This window comes from Carcharodon carcharias, chromosome 19 (assembly GCF_017639515.1).
Source record: "Carcharodon carcharias isolate sCarCar2 chromosome 19, sCarCar2.pri, whole genome shotgun sequence".
Taxonomy (NCBI): domain Eukaryota; kingdom Metazoa; phylum Chordata; class Chondrichthyes; order Lamniformes; family Lamnidae; genus Carcharodon; species Carcharodon carcharias.
In genome coordinates, this window is record NC_054485.1 from 89,004,478 (window position 1) to 89,024,455 (window position 19,978).

The 19,978-nt window shown below is 42.4% G+C and overlaps 1 long non-coding RNA gene across 1 annotated transcript; it reads left to right on the plus strand.

Moving 5' to 3' along the window:
• The first annotated feature begins 11,605 nt into the window (after positions 1 to 11,605).
• LOC121291142 lies at positions 11,606 to 19,452 on the plus strand. Its single transcript, XR_005945967.1, has 3 exons — positions 11,606 to 11,753; positions 15,449 to 15,481; positions 18,490 to 19,452. It is a non-coding gene; the product is annotated as an uncharacterized LOC121291142 (long non-coding RNA).
• Positions 19,453 to 19,978: the final 526 nt, after the last annotated feature.

Below are 19,978 nucleotides of genomic sequence, written 5' to 3' on the forward strand. Positions count from 1 at the left end.
ACCCAAGGTGCCCATGAGAAGGTGGTGGTGAGCTGCTTTCTTGAACCAGTGCAGTCCATGTGGTGGAGGTACACCCACAGTGCTGTTAGGGAGGGAGCTCCAGGATTTTGACCCAGTGTTAGTGAAGGAACGGCGATTTATTTCCAAGTCGGGATGGTGAATGACGTGAAGGGGAATTTCCAAGTTGTGGTGTTCCCATCTATCTGCTACCCTTGTCCTTCTAGATGGTAGTGGTCATGGGTTTGGAAGATGCTGTCTAAGGAGCCTTGGTGAATTCCTGCAGTGGATCGTGTAGATGGTAAACACTGCTGCTAATGTGAGTCGGTGGTGGAGGGAGTGGATGTTTGTGGATGTGGTGCTAATCATATGGGCTGCTTTGCCCTGGATGGTGTCAAGCTTTTTGAGTGTTGTAGGAGTTGCAGTCATCCAGGCAAGTGGAGAGTATTCCATCACACTCCTGACTTGTGCCTTGTAGATGGTGGATGGGCTTTAGAGAGTCAGGAGGTGATTTACTCGTCACAGGATTCCTAGCCTTTGACCTGCTCTTGTAGCCACAGTATTCATATGGCTAGTCCAGTTCAGTTTCTGGTCAATGGTAACCCCCAGGATGTTGATAGTGGGGGATTCAGCGATGGTAATGCCATTGTACATCAAGGCGTGATGGTTAGATTATCTCTTGTTGAAGAAGGTCATTGCCTGGCACTTGTGTAGTACAAATGTTATTTCCCGCTTGTCAGCTCAAACCTGGATATTGCCCAGGTCTTGCTGCATTTGGACAAGGACTACTTCAGTATCTGAGGAGGCGCAAACGGTGCTGAACATTGTGCAATCATCAGCGAACATCCGCACTTCTGACCTAATGAGGGAAGGAAGGTCATTGATGAAGCAGCTGAAGGTGGTTGGAATAAGGATACTACCCTGAGGAACTCCTGCTTTGATGTCCTGCAGCTCAGATGACTGACCTCCAACAACCACAACCATCTTCCTTTGTGCTTGGTATGACTCCAACCAGCGGAGAGTTTTCCCCCGATTCCCATTGACTCAGTTTTGCTAGGGCTCCTTGATGCCATGCTCAGTCAAATGCGGCCTTGATGTCGAGGGCAGTCACTGTCACCTCACCTTGGGAGTTCAGCTCTTTTGCCTGTGTATGAACCAAGGCTGTAAGGAGGTCAGGAGCTGAGTGGCCCTGGCAGAACCCAATCTGGGGGCCAGTGAGCAGGTTATTGCGAAGCAAGTGCCGCTTGATAGCACTGTTGAAGACCCCTCCCTTGTTAACAAGCCAATTGACCTGAATATTTCACTGACAACACCTTAATGGTTAGTGTGGGCAGCCAGGCGAGAGGCAGGTGAAGTGAAAAAGTGGAAAAAGGGGAAAGTGGGTGCATCATTCAGGGGGTGCCCTGTGCATACCAGGGGCATGCTCCCCACTCAACCAGATGATACCCCCACTCTGCCCCTCCCCACCTGACCTCCAAAACCTGCCATCAGGCCCCACTCGACCCTGACCCTAGAGTGCTCAATCCCTCCCCGCCCAAAAATCCCAGGCTTACCTGAGTCCACGTGCACTGCTCTTCTTCCCGGGGCGTGCATGCAGTTCCAGCAGCGCCCACTGCTGAGCTCTGGTGCTGCTGGGACTGCTAGAGCTGCCAACTGACCAGAGAGGCTGGCAGCTCTCGAGGGCAGGACTTCCTCCCACTGAGGTTTGCAAATCCCACCCACTACTTGTTTAGGCCACCTGCAGCATGTTATTGCTGTGGGGAGGCCCTTATTTTTAAAGTTGATCGGTTCGTGACTGATTTTTCCAATGGACGGGGGAGCAATATGCCCCCAAACCCCCAACACCCTGCAGAATCCAACCTCTAGTTCCAGACCAGGATGGTGTGTGGCTTGGAGGGGAATTTGCAGGTGATGGTGTTCCCATGTATCTGCTGTCTTTGTCCTTCTAGGTGCTGGAGGTCATGAGTTTGGAAGGTGCTGTTGAAGGAGGCTTGACATGTTGTTGCAGTGCATCTGGTAGACAGTGCACAGTGCTGCCACTGTGCTTCAGAGGAAGTCAGTGGTTAAATTGGTGGATTGCATGCCAATTAATCAGGCTGATTTGCCCTGAAACATGTCAAGGCTCATGAGTGTTGTTGCCGCTGCAATCATTCAGGTAGGTGCACAGGCCCGTGTCATTGCTAGCCTTAATGTCGGTATTCAAGGCACATAAGGCAACTCTCCTCGTATCTTTATCTTTCAATTTGCTTAAAATTGCCCTAATGTCTTGTGATCATGATCAGGGCCACTGTTTTTTTTGATGGGATCCACTTCCTGTATTAAGGTTTCCTTCTCAGTTTGTGTGAGTGGCTGTGAAGACTGGTCCTCGCTAAAAGTCCCTAACCTGTCTAGACAATAGAATTTTAAATAGACCCTTGTCCAGGCATGTACCTTACACTTCAAAATACTCAAATTACTGCATTGTCAAAGACAGAGTCCTATGAAATAAGACAAAAGCAAGTAAATAAATGGAAATGATTAGCTGTAATTAAATCAACCCATGATAATCTTACACTTGTTATGCCTGCCCACTTTGCTATCTGACAGAAACACAAACAGATTGGAGAAGTTAGGACTCTTCCCCTTGGAGAAAAGAAGGCTGAGAGGAGATTTGATAGAAGTATTCAAAATCATGAGATGCCGGGACAGAGTAGATAAGGTGAAACTGTTCCCATCGGTGGAAGGGTTGAGAACCAGAGGGCACAGATGTAAGGTAATTGATAAAAGAAGCGAAAGTGGTATGAGGAAAAACTTATTCACATAGAGTGGCTGGGGTCTGGAATGCGCTGTCTTAGCGTGTGTGGAGGAGGGTTCAATCAAAGCTTTCAACAGGGAATTAGATGATATTTGAAAAGAAACAATCTGCAGGGTTATGGGCAGAAGGCAGGAGGATGGCACAAGGTGAAATGCTCATTCAGAGATCTGGCGCAGGTACGATGGACCGAATGGCCTCCTTCTGCACTGTGAAATTCTGTGTTTCTGTGAACTCAAATGTTGCAGTGTTTCATAGAACACTATTCAGTGTATCTCCCAACTCATCAGGGATAACATCACACAAGATCTTCTTGGCTGTCAGCAATATCCTCAAGCATATGATGTGCAATCCGTTAATTTGCAACACTAGAACTGTTTTATAGATAAATAAAGCTTTTGTGCAGAGTGGGATCCCAATAAGTAGCAAATCGGAAGAACCATTAATATTGCAATACATATGGATCCCATTCGACACATTGGGGGTGATTTTTAACCTAAACTGCTCATCAGGAAACTGATGAGATCAGGTGTGAGGATCCCAGGTATCCATTATTCTATATATAAACCATCTGAGCCCCTCGATTATATTCCAATCTGTAACTCACTCCCAGGTATCCATTATTCTATATATAAACCATCGAACCCCTCAATTAGACTCCAGTCTGTAGCTCACTCCCAGGTATTCATTATTCTATATATAAACCATCTGAATCCTCGATTAGATTCCAGTCTGTAACTCAATCCCAGGTATCCATTACTCTATATATAAACCATCTGAACCTCCTTGATTAGATTCCAGTCTGTAGCTCACTCCCAGGTATTCATTATTCTATATATAAACCATCTGAACCCCCTCGATTAGATTCCAGTCTGTAGCTCACTCCCAGGTATTCATTATTCTATATATAAACCATCTGAATCCTCGATTAGATTCCAGCCAGTAACTCCATAGCCTAAGACAGGCTGGATAACTGTCTGTAACTGGGTGAAAGGCATCATGGAGAGGGTGCAGAATATTTTGTAGGGGGGAGCAGAGAACAAGAGAGGAAGTTAAAAAGTAGGAACTAGAAGTTAGTGATCTCTCGATTACTCCCAATGGCATGTGCTAATGAGAGTAGAAATAGGGAGATAAGGAGGATCAGTGCATAGCTTGAGGCACAGGTGCAGGGTTCAGATTCTTGGGGCATTGGGAGCAGTTCTGGGACATGAGGCACCTATTCAAAAGAGGCAGATGCACTTCAACATAATGGGATCGATGTCCTTGTGGCAAGATACACTAGTGTAATCGGGGAGAGTTTAAATTAAATTGGCAGGAGGGTGTGCACCAGCGTACAGAAGTAGAAATGAGGAATAAGGTGTATAAAGTGACTATGTTGGATAGTACTAGAGTAAAAAGTAGTTCCATATTAGATAGGATTGGACTAAGAATGACTACAAGGAATATAAAGGCAGTTTTGCAATACATGTATGGAAATGCATAAAGTGTGGCAAAAAAGATTGGTGAGCCACAAGCACAAATAGCCAAACGGGAATATGATATAATGGCAATAATGGAAAGATGGTTTCAAAATGGTGAGGATTGGCTGCATGATATTCAAGAATATAAGGATATCTATTGGGCCTGTATTCTCTAGAGTTTTGTAGAATGAGAGGTGATCTCATTGAAAGTTACAAAATTCTTACAGGGAGTGACAGGGTGGATGTAGGTAGGATGTTTCTCCTGGCTGGTGAGTCTAGTACCAAGGGACACTGTCTCAGGATAAGAGGAAGGTCATTTAAGACAGAGATAAGGAGGAATTGCTTCACTCGTATTATGGTGAACCTTTGGAATTCTGTACCCAGAAGGCTGTGGAAACTCAATCATTGAGAATGTTCAAGACAGAAATTAATAGATTTCTATATGCTAATGACATCTAGGGATATGGGGATAGGGTGGGAAAAATGGCATGGAAGTAGATGATCAGCAATGATTTGTTTGAATGGTGGAGCAGGCTCGATGGTGATTTATTCGGCTCCTATATTCCTGTGTCCCTATGTTCCTATAAAATGTTCAGAAAAGATAGAGAAGGATAAAAAGGAGGTTGGGTGATAGTACTGATTAGGGAAGACATTGTAGTGTTGGATAGAGGGAATGTTCTTGAGGGGCCAAGAACAGAATCCATTTGGTTACAGTTGAGAGGCAAAATGGGTATGATAATGCCACTTGTGGTATTCTGTAGGTCTCCAAATGGAGAGATGGAGGAGCAAATCTGCAAGGAAATCACAGAGATGCAAGAACCATAGAGTGATGATACTGGGGGACTTGAATTACCCAAATATTGATTGGAATAATGTTAGAGTAAATGGTAAGGCGGGGGGGTGCGGGGGGGGGGGGGGGGGGTGGAGGAATTTCTGAAATGTGTTCAGGGGAGCTTCCTTGATCAGTATGTTCTTAGTCCAACTAGAAAGGAGGCATTGCTGGATTTGGGGCTGGGAATAAGATGGACCAAGTGGACCAAGTGTCTGGGGGGTAAAACTTGGGTGAGAATTATCAACATACCATAAAGTGTAGACTAGTAATGCAGAAGAGCAAGGAACAATGTAAAGTAGAACCTTGAAATTGGAAGAGGGCTAACGTATAAGGGATAATCAGGGTAAAACCAAAGACATGACATGAAAAACTGTAATGGAACAATGGGTGATTTTTAAGGAAGAGATGCTTCAGGTTAGGTGCAGTCCAAGAAAGATCAAAGGTAGGAGAACCAAAACCAGAGATTCTTGGATGATGCGAGAGATGGAGAAATGAGGAAACAAAAAAAGTGGGTGTATGGTGTGAGTCAGGTGAATTCTTCAAGCGGGAACCAGGTCAAATACAATAGTTTGAGAGGGGAAGTGAAGGAGAAAATAAGACTGGCGAAAGGAGACTATTGAAGACCAAAAATCTTCTACTGGCATGTAAATAGTAAATGGGTAGTAAGAAGTGGTGTGGGTCCCATTAGGGACAAAGTGGGATACATGTGCTTAGAGATGCAGAGAAAGGCTGAATAATTAATGAGTACTTTGTATCAGTGTTTACTAAGGAACAAGAATATGACAAAATATTGGTAAAAGCAAAGATGGTAGAGGTAATAGATGGCGTGAAAAGTGAAGACAGAGACGGTACCTGAAAAATTGGCTATGCTTAGAGTGGATAAGTCACCTAGTCCAGAGGGTTTGAATCCCAGGATGCTAAAGGAAATGGGAGTGGAGATAATACAAGTTCTTCCCATAATCTTCCAACTTTCCCTAGATAGGGGAAGGTACCAGAGGATTGGAGAGTCGTAAATATGACACCCTTACGAAGAAAGGGTGTAAGGACAGTTCTAGCAACATCAGACCAGTTAGTTTAACATCAGTGGTGGATAAGGTTTTGGAAACAATAATGAGGAATAGAAATCAGCAGGCACTTGGAGAGGTTTGAATTCATTAAGGAGACCCAGCATGGTTTTGTAAAAGGCTGATTGTGCATGAATAATCTAATTGAATTTTTTTTATGAAGTAACAGAGAATGTTGATAAAGGGAGTGAAATAGATCTTGTATATATGTATCTTAAGACAGTATTCAACAAAGAACCACATAAAAGGCTGGTGAACAAAATTCTGGCTCAAGGAATAGGAGGATCAGTATCACTTTGGATAAAAAAGTTGGCTTAAGGACAGAAAACAGCAAGTTATGATAAATGGTATTTTTTTAAAACTGGTGGATGGTAGACAATGGTGTTCCCCAAGGGTCAGTGCTAGGACCATTGCATTTTTGATATATATAAATGACTTGGATATTGGAATACAGAGTAAAATTTCAAAATTTGCTGATAACACAAACACTGAGAATGATACTAACAGGACATGCAATGGAACATAGAGAGGCTAACAGAATGGGCAGACAAGTGGAAGATGGAATTTAATACCAGAGAATTGTGGGATGATGCATTTTGGCAGAGGGAGAGGTAGAGGCAACATAGACTTAATAGTTCTAAAGAGTGTGCATAAATCGAGGAACCTGAGGTTGCATGTGCATCAATCTTTGAAGGTGGAAGGGCATATTGAGAGAATGGTTAACAAAGCATATGAGATCTTGGGATTCTTAAATAAAGACATTAAGTACAAAATCAGGGAAGTTATGATGAATCTATAAAGCACTGGTTAGGCCACAACTAGAGTATTGTATTCAGTTCTGGTCACCATGCATTAGGATGGATGCAAGGATCCTTGAGAGGATGCAAAGGAGATTGATGAGAATGGTTCCAAGGATGGTGGAGTGATGGATATTAGCTAAAAAGTTAAATGAATCAGTTGAGGTTGGTTTCCTTGGATCAAGTGAGATTTAGTACAAGCGTACAAGATTATGACAGGTTTGGATAAGGTAGGCAATGAAATATTGTTCCCATTAACTGATGGTACAATGTCTAGGGGGACACAGAAATAAGGTTTTGGGCAAGAAATGCAGGGGAAATGTGAGGACAAACTTTTTTACTCAGTGAGTGGTACTGACCTGGAGGTTGCTGCCATGAAAGAGATGGAAAGAGAGATGATCAATGATTTCAAAAGGAAATTGGATAGGCACTTGATGCAAATTAACCCACAGGGCTACAAAGATGGAGAAGGGGAATGGGACTGACTGGGTTGCTTGATGGAGAACTAACATTGACTCAATAGGCTGAATGATGCAAATGACACCATAACACTCCCATGTTTCCATTGCTCTACATAGAAACCATCTGAACTCCTCAATTAGGTTCCAGTCTGTATCTCAGTCCCATTATTACTTCTGCCACTGAAGATGTATGCAGGTAATGCTTTCACCCCTTATTTTTAGTCTATTTGTCTGTGAACAATATATTTCAAAAGGACGGATTTCAACAGAACTTGGTACACAGATAAGGTTATGGCCTAAGCAAGAATGGATTAGTTTTTGGCAAAGATGCTGGATCTGGATGCTGGAATATTTTAAAAGATCTGTTAACATTGGGCAATGAGGCAAATTGACTTTTTAAAGAGTGTTGTGGTTTGTTTGATTTAAAATGTTATCGATTGTTTTAATATGTTGTGGATTGTCTCAACCACTGTGGTGGAATTTGTCACAGTTGTCAAAATGTGAGTAGAGTTTTCAGAGCAGGTTGTTGGATGTGGATTGACAAGAAGCTTCCTCAGTGAGGTGGCACCTCCCAATAACTTTGTAGTTACAGAGCACCAACCAGGCAGGCAAAAGCCTCAAGGAAGAGCTTTGTTGTTGTAATAAGGTTGAGTTTCTATAGATAGTTAAAAAAGAAAAGAGTTAACATTTGTCCTATAGAAAGTGAGTCTAGGGAAGTAATAATGGAAAATAAGGAGATGACATATGAATTGAACCAGTTTTTGCATTGACCTTCACTATAGAGGATACAAGTAACATCCCAGGAATAGCTGTAAATCAGGAAGACGAACTCAAGAAAATTACCATCACCAGGGAAGTGATGCTGAGCAAATTGTTGGAGCTGCAGGCTGACAAGTCCTTGGATTCTGATGGACTTCATCCTCGGGTCTTGAAAAAAGTGGTTAGTTTGATAGTTGATGTGTTGGCTTTAATTTTCCAAAATTCCCTAGATTTGGGGAACATTCCATTTGATTGGAAAATAACAAATATAATTCCTTTATTCAAAAAGGGAGGGGAGACAGAAAACAGGAAACTGCAGGCCAGACAGTTTAACATCTGTCATAGGGAAAAAGTTAGATGCTATTACTCAAGGTGTTCTAGCAGGGCATTTAGGTAAATTTAGGGTAATCAGGTGGGGTTAACATGGTTTTGTGAAAAGGAAACCATGTTTAACCAATTTATTAAAGCTCTTTGAAGGAGCCACATGTGCTGTGGATAAAAGAGAACTGATGGATATACTGTACTTATATTTCCAGAAGGCATTTGATAAGATGCCACATCAGAGTTTATCACAGAAAATTAAGTTCATGGTTTAGGGGGTAACATATTGGCATGAACAGAAGATTGGCTAGCTAACAGGAAATGGATGGTAGGCATAAATGTGTCTTTTTCAGGTTGGCAAGGTGTAATGAGTGGTGTGCCACAGGGATCAGTGGTGGGGCCTCAACTTTTTACAATTTATATAAATAACTTGGGTGAAGGGACAGATGGTATGGTTGCTAAATTTACTGATGACACAAAGAAAGGTAGGATAGCAAGATGTAAAGAGGGCACAAGGAGGCTACAAAGGAATATAGATAGGTGAAGTGAGTGGACAAAGACCTGGCGTGTGGAATATAATGTGGGAAACTGTGAAATTGTCCACTTTGGCAGGAAAAATGAAAAAGAAGCATATTATCTAAATGGTGAGAGATTGCAGAGCTCTGAGATGCAGAGGGATCTAGGAGTCCCATTGCATGAATTGCAAAAAGCTAGTATGCAGGTAATTAGGAAAGCTAATAGATTGTTATCATTTATTGCGAGGGGAATTGAATACAAAATTAGGGAGGTTATGCTTCAGTTGTACAGGGTATTTGTCACATTTGAAATACCACGTACAGTATTGGTCTCCTTATTTAAGGGAGGATGTAAATGCATTCAAAGCAGTTCAGGGAATGTTTACTAAACTAATACCTGGATTGGGCAGGTTGTTTTATGCAGAAAGGTTGGACAGGCTAAGTTTGTATCTGCTGGAGTTTAGAAGAATAAGGCGACTTAATTGAAACATAAGGACCCGAGGGGCCGTGACAGATTAGATGCGGAGAGGATGTTTCCTTTTGTGGGAGAATCTAGTACTAGGGGCCACTGTTTAAAAATAAGGGATTGTCCATTTAGAACAGAGGTAAGGAGAATTTTTTTTCTCTCAGAGGGCAGTGTCTTTGGAAATCTCTTCCTCAAAAGGCAGTGGAAGTAAAGTCTTTGAATATTTTTAAGACTGAGGTAGATTCTTGATAAGCAGCAGGTGAAAGTTTATCGGGGGTTGGCGGAAATGTGAATTTGAGGTTACAATCAGATCAACCATGACCTCATTGAATGGCACAGCAGGCTCAAAGGGCCAAGTGGCCAACTTCTGCTCCTAATTCATATATTTTTATGTTGAGTTAACACAGCATGGCAGAGTTATACGGTCTCCTGAGTGCCCTCTTCACTTGTTCTATATATAAACCATCTGACCCCTTGATTAAATTCCAGTTTGTAACTCACTCCTAGGTATCCATTATTCTATCTATATAAACCATCTGAACCCCTTGATTGAATTTCAATTTTAAACTCATCCCTAGGTATTCAGTATTCTATAAATAAACCAGCTGACTCAACCTATGAGATTCTAGCCTGTTATTCACCCCAATGTTATCCAATACTTGAGGTATAGATATCTGTTATGAATTACATTGAAGCCTACCTCATTATTTAGTTTTAAATTGAAAAAGAGAGAGCAGGAAATGCCAGCTTCAAAAACAATTAACTTGTCAGAAGAGGAGACTGTGGCAGGTGAGGAGTTTCATTGTTCTAGGATCCTGGAAAGAGTGTGTTGCATGAGAAGCCAGTGTGCCAATTATTGATTTCAACATTGTGTGGAAACCAAGAGAGGAGAGAAAGTCTACAATGCTGTATCTATATTCAAAGGAAGAAAGAAGTTTGAAGCAGTTTTAAGCATTAAAATAATACTGCGGAAACTTTCAACTTCAATTTAGTAATCGCTTGTTAGCAAGAAAACGCAGAGAATTCATCACAAATATGATTTAATGATGGCTGTTCACAGAACATACTGAGTCACGACTGAGAAAGATGCTCATAGCTCACATATCCATCAATATAATTACATTGTCAGTCAATATATTTATATACACGTCCTCAGAGTGTACACTAATTGCTCCTTTTTTTCAAACTGCATTCGATTCTTGAAGAAGGCAATGGGTCAATCAATGAATATCGTTTGCAAAGCATGCCTCAAGTACCCAAATGAAGCCCTTTACTGGTGGTGACAATTTACAAGTGGATAAATGTACTCACACAAGATTCGTTCAATGTACATAAATCTGAGAGCTTGGCCTAAATAGCCAAGTGGTTATGGTACTGGGTTTGTTAACCCCAAGATCAAGAGTTCAAATCTCACAATGGCAAACTATGAAACAATGTAACTTCATCTGAATAGGAACAGATAGAAACATGTTTGTACTCAAAAGAGTTACAAGTGGATAAATGTACTCACACAAGATTCGTTCAATGTGCATAAATCTGAGAGCTTGGCCTAATTAGCCAAGTGGTTCTGGTACTGGGCTTGCAACCCCAAGATCAAGAGTTCAAATCTCACAATGGTAAACTATGAAACAACGTAACTTCATCTGAATAGGAACAGATGGAAATGTGTTTGTACTTGTTGTTTAGCTTGGCCTAAATAGCCAAGTGGTTATGGTACTGGGCTTGTAACCCCAAGATCAAGAGTTCAAATCTCACACTGGTAAACTATGAAACAATGTAACTTCATCTGAAAAACAGATGGAAAACAAGTTTTTAAAAGATTATCAAGAGTTCAAATCTCACAATGGCAAACTATGAAACAATGTAACTTCATCTGAAACAGATGGAAACAGGTTTGTACTCGAAAGAGTTACAAAAGAAAGAGATGCTAAACCACAAAAATCACATCAAGAGTTCAAATCTCACAATGGTAAACTATGAAACAAAGTAACTTCATCTGAATAGGAACAGATGGAAACGTGTTTGTACTCGAAAGAGTTACATAAATCTGATTGGGATTTCCCTAGTGAACCCCTTTGTTCAATGTGGCAATCACCTTGTTAAAGACAAGTGCTGGTTAAACAGGTGATGGGCATTGATTAGCCCATCTAAATAGAATAAAAAGATACAGCTGGAACACTTTGTGTGGAAGCTATTTGGAAGTCAGTAATATTGAGAAGTTGTCTTGAAAATAAACCGGCTTGAACCAAAAGACCAGCTTGGATTAACTCTTCCACCACAACCCCTTACTGTGAGTAACACCTTGAGGGCTGTATATTTTGTCCAGTTAGGACAAGATTGTTTCTTATTACTGTGGACTTGCGTCCTCTCCTCATTGGATGTGTCATCTGGGTTGTGTAGTGTTCCTACTTTGCTTTTACTGGAGGTTGGAGGTGACACAGTGCCATTTGAGAAGTGTCCTGGTAGGATGAAGGTTAATTTACAAGCAAGCTGTAGGCCCAGACCACATTCTACAGCACATGGCTACCTCTGGTGGATTGGTGACTGCTGGGCTGATGCCAACATCCCCACTCATGGGCAACTTTGGCAGTGGGGTCATGTGGCTGTTTGGTGAGGATGAAGAGCTCCTCTGATGAGGTTGAGACCCCCAGGGCACATTCTCTGCTGAGGTTGGCCTGCGGGTTGCCTGGTGCAACTGGTGTGATGACCACATTGGTGACTTCCTCGTTCACCTCTGTGGCAGTGTACACCTGGACAATGACCACAGACAGGAAAAGGAGAAGCATCCTCTTGGCCCAGTCCTTCTTCTCAGGTGGAAGATATTTCCTGACCTGGACATGGACAATAAATAACAAAAGATTAATCACAGAATTAAAGAAAGAAGCAAGTTGCATTTATATAGTGCCTGATTTGCAGACAACAGGGTCCCACAAACAGAAATGTGATAATGACCAGATAGTCTTGTTTTAGTGATGCTGGTTGACTGGATAAATATTGGCCAGGATTCCAGGATAAACACTCTTGCTTTTCTCCCACATAGCAGCCTTGGCATCTTTTATGTTCAGCTGAGGGCAGACCAGACCTCGGTTAATTACCTGCTCAGGACTGCACCGGGAATGTCAGCCAGTATTGAAGTGTTGCAGTTGCAAGCTGCCAGTAATCACAACAAGTGCTGTGGTCTTCTCCCCTCCCTCTGCCTAGCTCTGACTATGCATGTTTTTGAAGGCCAAAGATAAAGGGAAAGTCGCCCAATCTTTAACATTCCAATGAAAGACAAATTCTACTTTTCTATTTAAGTATGTTACCACAATCTGGACTCTGATTCAGTTCTACTTTTGCATACAGTTCAGAAGCATTTAATTGCATTTTAAAGTATTCATAACAAACTCAATCTTAAAAGGCAACATGACAGAATTGTTATTCAAATTACTGTTATGGGTCTCTACAACATCCTTGGACTAACTTCAAAGTTGCAGCAGGCAAGGAAAACATCACGTCTGCCTTAAAGGCAATGTGACCTGTCCAGATTCTTAACTATTTCTGCTGCACTATCTATTCTCAATCCAAGATTCTTCCTGGAAGGCTTCCCACCTGTGCTGGATAGAGGACTTTTACAGCCCGTCGTTTGCCTTGGAGTCGGGAATTGGCAGCCAGGTTGTGTTTGACCTCTGGAATGGTGTTGCGGATGAAGGTCCCTGGGCCTGTGCTCCTCTGCCTGGTCAGGACAGTGCCGCCGTAGTGCTTCACCGGGAGGCTCTGGTCCACTTTTGCCAACAGAGGGTGGCGGCAGCCCCAACACAGGGTGATCTGGGATTCCAAAAGAAGAAACTCACTGGTTCAAATAAACGGAGTTCTCTCTAGAACGTGCCAAGAATGCAGTGTTTTTAATGCTCTGGCTGGTTAATGGCATTTGCAAAACTTATGGCAGCAATCGGGCATCATTGCCCTGACCACCTCATGACCGCCTCTGCAGCAATACAGCTGGGGCTGGGGTGGGTGGGCGGTGGGAATTGCTTTCTACATGCTTTGGAGAAATGGAAGGGCCCTCTGATCAAGAGAAAGTGCAGACAACCTGCCAACGTGCGTACAAGTCAGGACAAGATTGTTCCTCCTCTTTCATTACTTTTTAACAATTAACAGCTTAAGAGAGCTATATAACTTACTCTCCTTCTCAAATTTCAGAGCCTGTAACTGAAGAATTCAGAAACTGAACCTGACTGACTCCTTCAACACCAGCCTCCAGTTACAACACGTTCTCCCCAGCCCGACTTCTAATATATTCACAATGAAAACTTTTGGCACTGAAGAAGGCCACTCAGCCCCTTGTTTCTGTGTTAGCTGAGAAATTAACTGTGATCTAATACGGTAGGCACCCCAAGTTTCTTTTGAAACACAATGAGGACTTCTACCCGCCTCTACCACACTTTCAGATAGTGAGGGAAAAGCTTTCCCCTGGCGTAGGGAATTGCAAAACAAGGGGCTCTAAAATTAGAGCTGGAGTATTCACTGAAGATGTCAGGAAGCACGTTCTCAAACAAAGGGGAGCCGAACTCTGGAACACTCTCTCCCTCAAAATGCTGCAGCAGCTGGGGATTCAAATGAAAATATCAAGAACTGCATTTGTTAGAATCGGAACTTAACTTGTCAGACTAGCTTAAGGTGCAGATCAGTCACTATCTGAAATGAATGGCCACTTCCTGATCCTAGGCTCCTCTGGTCTTTGCTGCGCTGAATTTGCTTCATTTGTTTTGTCTAAGTCCATATCCCCAACTTCAAAGTTCATGCTCCTCCATACATCCTCATTTGGTTGAACATAAAATTAATTGCACCATTTACTACTACATATCCTTTCTTCTGGTTTCTTGGAACTGTCTTGAAGAAATATTTGACTCTCAATCAACACCACTGAAAAAAAAGTCAAGTGGGTTGTTATCATATTGCTGCAAGTGGGAGTTTGCTGTGTGCAAGCTGCCTCTTATTGCAGTGATTACATTTCAAAAGTGCTCCTTTGGCAGTACAGCAATTTGAAATAAGTTCTGGTTGTGAAAGGCGCTATATAAATGCATGCCCTTCTCATTGTCATGTATTTCTAATGCCCTTCCTGAGGCATTCTACAGTATAATCAAAGATCATTTCCATTAAGGTAGGGAAACACTGGAACAATGCTCTTTATGAAATCAATTCAATTGAATAATAAAATATAGCCCCTTACATGTGAGAGATAGGGGTTTTTTTTCCGCTGCCTATGCTCGCCTCAGATTGAGAGATCGAAGTGTTCCCCTTCCTGGTCTGTTGGAGGTTGAATTCTTACATGGTTCATTACTTGGACACGTGTGGAATAAATGTCCTTATGGTAGCTTGGCTGGTGGTGAGAAAGGCCCTCCCCATCAGATCCTTCCTGCACACCAGGAGTCTCACCCCCTCCGCACGTTGCCCTTGAGGTGGCTGTGGTGGGGACGAGACCATTGTTCACCACCTTGTGGAAAGTGCCTTTGCAAAGATGGTCTGGAGAGAGATGCAGTGGTTCTTGTCGAGGTTCATTCTGAGCAGGACTCGGAGATTGTGATTTCTATGGAGCCCATTTGACACATTGGTGTTATTTAACCGGGCAAGGCAGTGGAACCCAAGCGAGACAGGGAGCAATGGACCCCAGGCAAAATGATCCATCCTCTATCCTATGTGATAACACAGCTCCCATGCCATAAAGAGAGGCATTACATGTTAATACGAATTCTTTCAATGGGCGTAGTGTGCCAGCAAACATGATGAATGTAACTTATTAACTTTCGCAAAGGCCTCTTCCTGTTGTGAATTCCACGACCAACTATGATTTATTTTTAAGAACAAGTGTAGTGATGCTAACACTGTTGACGAGTTTGGCAAGGAGCGGGTAAAACAGTTGATCATACCCAAGAAAGACTTGAGGTTGGTTACACTGGACGGAGAGAGCGCATCATTGATTACCCGAACTTTCTCTTCTACCAGGTGCGAACCCACAGCATCCACCCTGTGACCCAGGTAAGTAACTCTGGTGCTTGGACTGTATATTTCTCTTTCTTTAATCATACGTTGGCTTCCAAAAATCTTCTTAGCAGCTTTTCCAGGTTGACCAAGTGTCCAGTTTCAGTTGACCCTGAGATCAGAGCATCACCTAGGTATACTACTACTCAGAGAAGTCCTTGCAAAAGACACTCCATTGTCCTTTGCAATCTGTATGCACAATCTTCCACATACCCCAAAGGGAAGGTGAGAATATTGATAAAGACCCTAGTGCGTATTGATGGTTACATATCCTCTAGACACTCTATCCAGCTCTATTTGTTGCTAAGCATGGGTCAACTCTAGATTTGTATAGGATTTGCCTCCAGCTGGCTTTGTCTATAAGTTGTCTATCCTTGGAATAGGATGTGTAGCTAGTTTGGCTGCCTTGTTCGCAGTCAATTTATAGTCTCCACAAATGCATATAGTTTGGTCAGGCTCCACCACTGGGACTATGGGCCCTGCCCATTCTGAAAATTGGACAGGTTGGATGATGTCTAGGTTCCCTAACCGACACAGTTCTGCATCCACTTTCGCCTTTAAGGCGTAAGGCACAGGTCTGGCCTTAAAGAAACAAGGTGTCACCTGAGAATCCACATATATTTTTGCTTACAAGCCTTTTAAGTTCCCTCATTCGTCATGAAATACACTGCCGTACTTCCTTAGCAGTTCAAGAACTCCTCCTGTTCTCAGGTGAAATATTTCAAACGAGTTAAGCCTGATTTTTTGTAACCAGTCTTGGCCCAGAAGACCAGGCCCTTCTCCTGTCACTATGATCACTGGAAGCTGGGCTGTCTGTTGCCTATAGGACACAGGTACTGTGGCAAAGCCCTTTATCTGTATGAATTCTCCAGTGTATGACTTCAATTGAGCAGTTGTCCACTCCAGATTCAATGGCTGGGCACCTTCATTTAGGCATTTAAATGTGTGCTGTCCCACCACTGTGGCTGAGGCTCCAATATCCACCTCCATTATTAGTGGCTTTCAATTAACTTGAATTGCGAGAGTAATAGGTTCGGTTTTTAAAGCTGTGATGTTGTACCGGTTCAGGTTCTGTCGTATTATTCAATTCAATTGCTGCTTTATGGGCTGTTTCGATTTCGCTCTGCATTGCTTTATTGCATGACCTCTCTTACGGCAGTAATGGCATCCTGCCTCCTTGAATCTGCAGGTGGGCAGTAATGGTCACCCCAATAATGATAAATAACCTTGGAGTCGCTGCTGAAATGCTTCTGCTAGGCCTTTTTGTCTTTCTAACAGCGGACATTGCCTCTCGCTTCACTGCTGTGTCTCTGGTTTTCGTGACATGCCCAGCAGGTATGTTCCCGCCCCACCTGAAGGACAGCGCCATGTTGTACGTGTTGTAAAGCCTGCGAGTCTCTCGCAGCACTTTCCATGGCTAGTGCTATTTCCATGCTGCGCTTCAAATTGATGTCTACTTCTGTGAGTAAACAGTGCTGGATGGCATCCTCATGAACTTCACAAACCAACCAGTCCCAAAGCATATCATTGAGTGTGTCTCTGAAGTCATAGTGTTCTGTAAACTGCTTCAACTTTGCAATATAGCTTGCAATGGACTTTCCTGGGGCCCTAACTCTGGAATTAAGCTTAAATCTCTGCATTATTATGGATGGCTTTGGTTGGAAATGCATTTCACGAGGTCCACTAATTTGTTAAAGGATTTAAAATTGGGCGCGCTTGGGGCCGTCAAGCTGCGGATGAGATTTTATGTCTTGCTACCATATGCACTCAAAAGGATCACTTTCTGCTTTTCCTCTGCAGTAATTTCATTCGCTATGAAATAAAAACCAAGACACTCTACATATGAACTTACGAACAAGGAGCAGGAGTAGGCCATTCAGCCCCTCAAGCCTGCTCCACCATTTAATAAGATCATGGCTAACCTGATAGTAACCTCAAATCTGCATCCCACCTAAGACTGATAACCTATCACCCTTGCTTACCAAGAACCTATCCACCTCTGCCTTAAAAATATTGAAAGCCTCTGCTTCCACCACCTTTTCAAGAAGAGAATTCCAAAGACTCACAACCCTCTGAGTGAAAATATTTGGCCTCATCTCTGTTTTAAATGGGCAACCCCTTATTTTTAAATAGTGACCCTTAGTTCTAGATTCTCTCACAAGAGGAAACATCCTCTCCACATCCACCCTGTCAAGACCCCTCAGGATCTTATGTTTCAATAAAGTTGCCTCTTTATAAACTCCAGTGGATACAAGCCTAGTCTGTCCAACCTTTCCTCATAAGACAACCCGCCCATTCCAGGTATTAGTCTGGTCAACCTTCTCTGAACTGCTCCCAATGCAGTTACATTCTTCTTAAATAAGGTGACCAATACTGTACACAGTATTCCAAATGTGTTCTCACCAATGCTCTGCATAACTGAAGCATAGCCTCCCGACTGTTGTATTAAATTCCCCTCGCAAGAAATAACATTCTATTAGCTTTCCTAATTACCTGCTGCAGTTGCATACGAGCCATTTGTGATTCATGCAGTAGGACACCCAGATCCTTCTGCACCTCAGAACTCCGCAATCTCTCACTATTTAGATAATCTGCTTACTGTCTCCAGTCTCCCATAGTCACGTTGTAAGAATCAATTCTGCCGAATAGTGGCACGACTGGTAAGTATTCTTTTCTCTTTTTTAAGATTTAATGTACTCACACTAACGAGGCAAGGTGCAGCATCAGAGCTACTTTACGCCCATCGCCAAATGTAAAGACTTGATGTACCAGGCAAGTTTCAACAAGAAATAGTTAACTTTATTACAGAGAACTTTTCAGAGACTACATGCTTGAACCAGGTCCTCGACAAGAAGCCCTGCCCCCACAGATTACCCGCGCTTAGGGCTCATTGGTCGGAGCCTCCAAGGATAATTACATGACCCCTGATAGACAGTAGGAGAGGCTATACCTTCAATTATTACAGAAGTCTAATTTTATGTTTGTAAATTATGCTCTGACCCTAGTAAAGGAAAACAAACATTCATCGACAAGCACTCTAGTTGGAAACAAAAACAAAAATAGCTGGATAAACTCAGCAGGTCTGACAGCATCTGCGGAAAGAAATACAGTTAACGCTTCGAGTCCATATGACTCTTCATCAGAACTCTGATTGGAGGTATGTTGGAGGAGATATTGCTGACAATGAAACTTCCAAAACTCATATTAATGCTATGCGTAAGTTGATTCTGTGTTGCCGGCTCAGCTTGAACAGGAGTGTTCTTATTGGGGGAAAGTGCGCTGATGTATTGTTGGCACAGTCAAACTACTGTCTTCTCTAAGAGAACATGATGAGTCATGATTGTCAAGTAGAAAAGGTAATTTTCTAACCTGCCTTGAATATCTTAATGAATTTGATGATTTTCTCAAAGACCCTTTGAAAAGTTATCAGAATTGTGGCAATTATACTACTGGAGGAAGACCAGCTTTTTAATGCACTAAACCTATGACGAATTCATCACTATAATGGCAGAGCGGCTCAGAAACCAATTCACCGATGAAGTAAAGGATGCCAAGTACTATTCCATAATAGTCAATCCAACACCAGATGTGAGTCAAGTAGACCAATTAACAATAATTTTAAGATATGTGTCCAGCGATGGTGAAGTGGTAGAGCGATTTCTTTCTTTTCTCCCACTTAAACCCCGGGCTTCTGAATGTCTGGAGACAACTGTTTTGGAAATTGTTGCAAATTTAGTTTTGGACAAAAATTGTCATAGGCAGAGCTTTGATAATGCCACAAATGTGGTGGGAAAATATTCAGGTCTACAAGTGAGACTGAACAACGCCAACCCCTCTGCTTTATTCACACCATGTTCCAGCCATTCCTTAACTTTAATCTGCAATGCTGCAGCCGAATCTAGTGAGGGAGCAACACGTTTTTCTTGACTTCGTGCAAAACATGTATGCCTTTTTTCCAGTTTCTATGAGTCGGTGGAGTATGCTACAATCACGCTTGAAACAGGCAAATGAAAAACATTTGATGGTTAAAAGAATTTTTGACACCAGGTGCTGTTTTGGCTTTGAAAATAGAATTTTGGAAATGACATAAAGAAAACCTTATGAGACATAGCCAGAAAAACTACATGTGAAAACTGAAGCAAGATCCTTAGCAGAAACGTTTTAAATGTACCATACTGCTGTTTTAACTCTTTTGTGCAGCCGTTTACTTCAAAGAATTAATGCTGTCAGCAAATCGCTGCAAAAGGTTGATGCAAATGTATTGAAGGCTACACAATTGTTAGTCTCAGTGAAAAGTTTTGTCATGGAAGTTTGAACTGAATGTAGCTCAGTGGAAGCGAGGCACTAACATTAACACAATACGTTCCCCCGATATAGAACATAACATAAGAACTAGAAGCAGGAGTAGGCAATTCAGCCCCTCGAGCCTGCCCCGCCGTTCATTACAATCATGGCTGATCTCATTTCAGCCTCAACTCTAATGTCCTGCCCTCT